We start from the raw sequence: 6,612 nt of genomic DNA on the forward strand, positions 1-6,612 counted from the left end.
GGGTTTCGCCCGCCTCGGCCTCCCAAAGTGCTGGCATTACAGGCGTGAGCCACTGTGCCCAGCCTACAACTTACTTTTTTTTTTTTTTTTTTTTGAGATGGAGTCTTGCTCTGTCACCCAGGCTGGAGTGCAGTGGCACAATCTTGGCTCACCGCAACCTCCACCTCCCGGGTTCAAGCGATTCTCCTGCCTCAGCCTCCTGATTAGCTGGGACTACAGGCACGTGCCACCACACCCAGCTAATTTTTTGTATTTTTAGTAGAGACGAGGTTTCACCATGTTGGCCAGGATGGTCTTGATCTCTTGACCTGGTGATCCACCCGCCTTGGCCTCCCAAAGTGCTGGGATTACAGGCGTGAGCCACCACGCCCAGCCTACAACTTACTCTTAAATGGCTATTGGGGATATATATAAAAAATATATATTTTATATATATAATATATAAATATATATATATAATATATTATATATGATATATAAATATTATATATATAAATATATATAAAAATATATAAAATATTATATTATATTATATATTATACAATATACAATATATTGTATATTATACAATATACAATATATTGTATATTATATATTATACAATATACAATATACTGTATTGTATATATATTATATATAATATATTATATGTAGTATAATATATAATATACAGTACATTGTATAATATATAATATAATATACAATATACAATATATTGTATATTATATATTATACATTATATATTAATAATATATTATATATAATATATTGTATAATATATAAAATATAGTATATTGTACATTATATAAAATATAATATATTGTACATTATATAAAATATAATATATTGTACATTATATAAAATATAATATATTGTATATTATATATTATATATTGTATATTATACAATATATATCATATATTATATATAATACAATATATATCATATATTATATATAATATATAATGTATAATGTGTATCTATTATATATAATATTATATATATATAATATAGAGAGAGAGACAGAGAGAGCACGCGAGAGAGCATGCACGCACAAATGTGGCAAAATGCTAACAATTGGTGAATCTAGAAGAAAGCTATGTAGGTGTTCACTGTATTATTCTTAGAGCTTTTTTGTAGGTTTGACATTTTTTAAGATAAAAACTTGTAGAAAAAAAAACTACAAGGTATACCATTCTAAAAAGAGGTGTGTAGTTTTTTTTTTTTTTAAAGAATCAACAGTTCTTAAAATCAACTAATACTATTAGTGATGTATTTGTTTAAAGTACCAACTACAAATGGAAAAAAAAAATTCAGCTTGTGGAGCTGTATCCTGAACCACTGCAGCATTCATAAAATGGCAGACCAAGGAATGGCTGGTTTTGGATTGAGATCAACCCTAGAAGGAAAGGTCCATGGCCCGGACAGACAGGCAGCTCTCTCCTCTCACAAAATCAGGCTTCTTATTACCAGTGACCTTCCTAGAGAAACCTAAAGGGCAGTGCTCTAGCCAGAGCTGCCTGAGTTCAGACTTTTTTTGGCACAGGCAGTCTGTCCTAAACATTCTCTCTGACTTTGGCTTTCAGGTCAGAGGACTTACCTGGTTTGCCTCAGGAGACTTTTTTTGGATTCAATTCAAGGGTACCAAAAACATTTAGGAGATGCCAGGTATGATGCTAAGTACTGAAGTTGCAAAGATGAACAAGCCAAAGAAGAACCCTGATCCGGAAAAAATCAGACTGTAAATAACTAATAAGCAACATTAAAAGCGCTATGTTGGAGGTATGTCCTACAGGACACTGGGGAGAAAAAAAGGTAGCAGATTTGTCCAAACATCAGGGAATACCAAAGAGCAAAGGCCATATCTGACCCGGAGGCTGATTACTTTTCCAGAAAGTAAGGGCATTCCAAGTTCAGGAAGGTGCACAGGCCAAGGCATGGAAAGGCCAAAGGGTCAAGTCACTTGGACAACAGTGAGCAGAGTTCATTAGTTAGAGTACAGGATTGAGAGTGGTGGGTGGGAAGAGTTGAAGCAGCTCATCAATCCCTGCCTGCAGCAGACAGCACTCACTGTAGGTCTCTGAAATGGATCTCTTATTCATTTTCCTCTTGAATGAGGATACCTGATCTCCAAGATTTACTCAACACTTATGTAATCTACACACTGCAGGGGAATACTGTCATGAGCAAATTCTTGTTCTTAAGGAGTTTATCTACTAGCACTAGAAGATCATATAGAATAAATTCACAGAGAACTCGAACTTAGGAACAATGCATTAATGATCCTAAGAAGTATTTTTGTAAACATATTTTTAAAAGTTGGACTTCACAGAAAGAAGATCACTTTCAGAGAAGACATGAATAGAGAAATCAGGAAAGGCTTTCTGTAGGTGGTGGCACAGGGGCCAGACCTTAATGGTACGACATAGGTGAAAACATTGAAAACATGGAGAAGACATTCCAAGGGAAACAACTAATCTAAGTTAAAATGTAGAGGTAGCTTTGCAGATAGATACTGCCTAAGTGCATGAACTCCTAAACACTCCCCTTAGATTCAGAACTAAACATATTTCTTTAACAATATTTACTGTGTGGGGCTGAGACTTGATTCTAGCCTGTTTTGTGTTTTCTACGACACTAGTAACTTTCTTTGTGGATTGGTTGCTTGGCGGCAGGGGTGGGAATAGTTGGGAATGGACAAGAAAATAAGCCGGCAGAGTAGAACCACCTCAGAGTTCAAAATTGGTAATCTACTTCCTGTGTTCTTAGTAAAGTCTTGCAGTCCAGGCAGTGACCTGGGGCATTTGGACTTAAAATCTGCTGTTTATATAATCACACATTCCCTATATAAAGAGGTCCTTGTGAAGTCTGCCAATCTGTCAGTTCTAGTCACAGTCAGTTCAAACAAGCACCTGACCAAGGAAACTGAGACCAGACTGGGGGTGTGGGAGAGAACTGGTCAAACTAGTTGGGTAATTTTATGATTACTGAGCATTACATTTAAGTCACAGGCAAGGACGCTAAGATTATTCAACACCTAATAAGCCTAAGTATTGTGTTGGTGCTTTCACGCACTGCCTCACATAATCCTCTTAACAACACAACGAGTAGTATTAGATAAGTAAACTGAGGCTTAAAGGTTAAATTACTTGCTCAATGTCATATAGCTAGTAAATGCTGATGCCCACATCTGAGTCCACAAACCTAGCTTACGCCCCACTGCCTGTTACTCTCCCTCAGTCAGCAAACAACTGGGGAACTCTGTTTCAATCCAGGTGATGCTCTCCTATGGACAGATGAAGCTTTAGTCTGGCCTTGTGCATATACTGCCTGAGCTTTGATAGTCTAATTTCTTCTCCTCCCTGGACTTTAACTTTCCTCTGATCAGTTCTTAATGCTGTTTCAAATGAGTTTTTTCTGTGCCACTCTTCTCAAGACTGAAGTGGGTCCAATCTCTTTTGAAAGACAACCCAGGTCTTTGCTCTCAGTTTTCAAAAAATTTCACCAGACCCTCCTAGCTGGCTTCCCATTCCTAACTCTTCAATTAACATATCCTCTGTTGGTCTCACCTGCTCTTAGCCTTAGCCCTACCTAACTACTGTCAGCAAGTCCCAACCCAAGCTACACCCTCTTCTAAAACATCCTCTCTGCCTCAGTCTGCGAAATTTCCACCTTCCATTTCAGTTCCTAAAGTCTATTTTCTCCTCAATAAAAGTTCTCATCAGGAGGAGTTATGACTTCTCTGAACTAAACAAGCATTTCCCATCACCTCTGCCGGGTCATAGCACAGTGTGTACTTATGTGACCTTGAACAAGATGTTTCTGTTATTTATGTGGCTGCTCAAGCTTTGTCCTGTGGACTATATATTCCTAATGACTTCTTTCTGTACAGTCCCTCAAACTATAAACGCTTTGAAAGCAAAGACTAACTTTATATAGTTCATCTTCAATACAATGCTGAAGAGACAAGTGTTTATAAAAGTGCAAACTGAGAGTGTGCTAAGCTTTTAAAAGCAAAGATAGATGGACTCCATCTGTCAAAACAGAACAAAACAAAACAAAAAGCCCACCCTTGCTATCACACAATGCAGTTTCCATGTTTTTACAAGAAAATCCTTCCTGGGTATGAAAACCACAATCAAGTAAAATATTAAAATATAGGATTCATAAATCACCAAACAGTGTGAGCACTATAAGCCAGGACCTGATTTTTTTTTTTTTAAAGGAAAACAGAATGTTACTCAAAAGATGACAAACTGCAAAAGGTTAAATACAGGCTAAAACGCTTGGCTTCCCAACTTGATCAGTTTACGTAACTCAGAAGGTGGAAAAACTTGGAATCTGGCCTAAAACAACACTGACTTATTTCCATTCAAGTTATGCTACAAGGGAAAAAATGTGAAGTTTGAAAACTTTCCTTTCCAAAGCCAGATTTAGACAAGTTGAAGGAAAAAGAAATAAATGCTACACTGCAGCCCACTGCAGCTCCACAATGGCCTGTTTTTGCCCACTCAAAGTAGATTCTCTTCCTTGTTCCTCAAGCAGTATCTCCTTAGCTAGCTGGCTTGTGTTCAAACTGAATAGCATGTGGCCTGGCTTGTGCCAGGTTCACAAACCATGCTGGTATTGCATAAACTTCCACAACTACATGACCTTGGTCAAGAGGACCAGAGGGCAAGCCAGCCTAGCCAGTGCAGAGGACATACGGAATCACCAGCAGAAACAGCCATTCAGGAATACAAACTTTTCTAAAAGTGGGTGGGAATCATTAGTGCACAAGGGTTTGGTCACTCTTGTATAAAGCTGTGTGCCTATTTCTGTTCACCTGGACCCTGTGCCCCTAGACTGCTGAAGCTGACACTGTAAGCTGCCCAAGTAAGCTGAGAATGACAGCCTCCTCCATTCCACTGCCAGCATCATTGGCTTCTGAAAACAGTTTCAGAGCCAGATGGCCAAACTCATGTACAACATCTGTAGCTGGCTGCCATCATTGCCTTTGCCCAAGAGGTCTCAACAGTGGTAGCACAGCTGTGCTCATTGCACAGCAGATGCCAGCTCCTTCCCCTGGGCCCATATTCTCTGTCCCACTATGAGAGGTGAGGCTATTGCAGTATCAGGATCAGCTCTTAGTGCAGAACAAGGGGTAGAAGGCTCAGGGTGGACAGGCATTTTTTGGTAGCTCCAGTGACAGCAACTTTGGAGATGGAATATTTTCCCAGTGGGCAATGAGGGAGGTTATGCTATCTATCATCAAGCTTGTCATGTCCATCTTACCTTCCTAGTGGCCACATTCACAGCTGCATGCTAAAGGAAACAGACTTTTTTTTTTTTTTTAAGACAGGGTCTCACTCGGTTGCCCAGGCTGGAGTGTAGTGTGGCACAATCTCGGCTTACTGTAGCCTTTACCTCCCAGGGCTCAGGTGATCCTCCCACCTCAGCCTCCCAAGTAGCTGGGACTACAGGCATATGTCACCATGCCCAGCTAATTTTTGTATTTTTTGCAGAGATGGCATTTCACCATGTTGCCCAGACTGGTCTTGAACTCCTGGGCTCAAGTGATCTACCCGCCTCGGCCTCCAAAAGTACTTGGATTACAGGCATGAACTACCACACCTGGCCCTAGAACTTCTTTTACTAAGTAGTCAAGGATTCTAGGGCCCTATCATTAGGATGACCTATGTCACAGCTAGGTGTTAAAAAATGAACTGGGTCAATCAAATTCCCTCTCTCTGGAATTCAACTAGAAATATGAAAACTATACAAACTGAGTCATGACAACGGTGGGAGATTACAATGGATAATTAGTAACTTCCACTGTTCAAATCCCTGCAGCTTACCACACCCTAGTACAGCCTCCATGATACCTGGTTATATTATAGCTCCTGTTCTTGGACTCCCCTTGTCACTCATAACCACACCCCTGATTTGAGGTAGCACAAAAGAACTTATCCTTGCAGTCAAATAACTCAACTACCAAGCAGTTCACCCATGTCCAGAAATAGCGTGGCATCATCCATGAGGCAGAATTCCATGGTTAAGTTATGGCTAAAAGGCAGCTCAGACCTACAGCCCCAGGCTAACCCACCTCTTTGGAAATACTCCAGCTATGTGAGTATGACAAACAGAATACAAAGGCTCAGGAAAAAGCCAAGGACCACTTTCGTTTTCAAATGTTAAAATGTACCTTGGGTCATATAGCTTAAGATGCTAATTTTAATGTAAAATCCAGCCTTGTAAATAACAGCATTATCTATCAGATTATATAGCTTAAACCTGTCCTCCTTTTCCACAAATCATACAGAGCAGCAAAACAAATAAAAATAACTTTATTATCCACCAGATAAAATAGTATAAACTATTGGTCTGTCAGGTTCAAGTCTGTCTAATAAAAGCTGTGTGTTCTTATGAAAAGATACTTCACCTCTTTCAGTCTCAGTTTAAAATAAAGGTTGCATTAGAATGAGATAATCTTTAAGGAACTTTCCAGCTCTAAAATGTGGTGGGTTCTACTCTCTGATCAAGTAATGAACTCATGATCTGCCAGGATACAATTCATTCATCTAATAGATACCTGGAGGTCATTGAGCCAAGTATGCAAAGTACTTGGTATAG

General features: G+C 39.1%; 1 protein-coding gene across 12 annotated transcripts in view; it reads right to left on the reverse strand.

The window, feature by feature from the left end:
• The window catches only part of CPEB3 (cytoplasmic polyadenylation element binding protein 3), a 239,746-nt gene that overhangs the window by 70,521 nt on the left and 162,613 nt on the right, over positions 1 to 6,612 (reverse strand). The window lies entirely within an intron of this gene.

This window comes from Pongo pygmaeus, chromosome 8, assembly GCF_028885625.2.
Source record: "Pongo pygmaeus isolate AG05252 chromosome 8, NHGRI_mPonPyg2-v2.0_pri, whole genome shotgun sequence".
In the NCBI taxonomy this organism is placed as follows: Eukaryota; Metazoa; Chordata; class Mammalia; order Primates; family Hominidae; genus Pongo; species Pongo pygmaeus.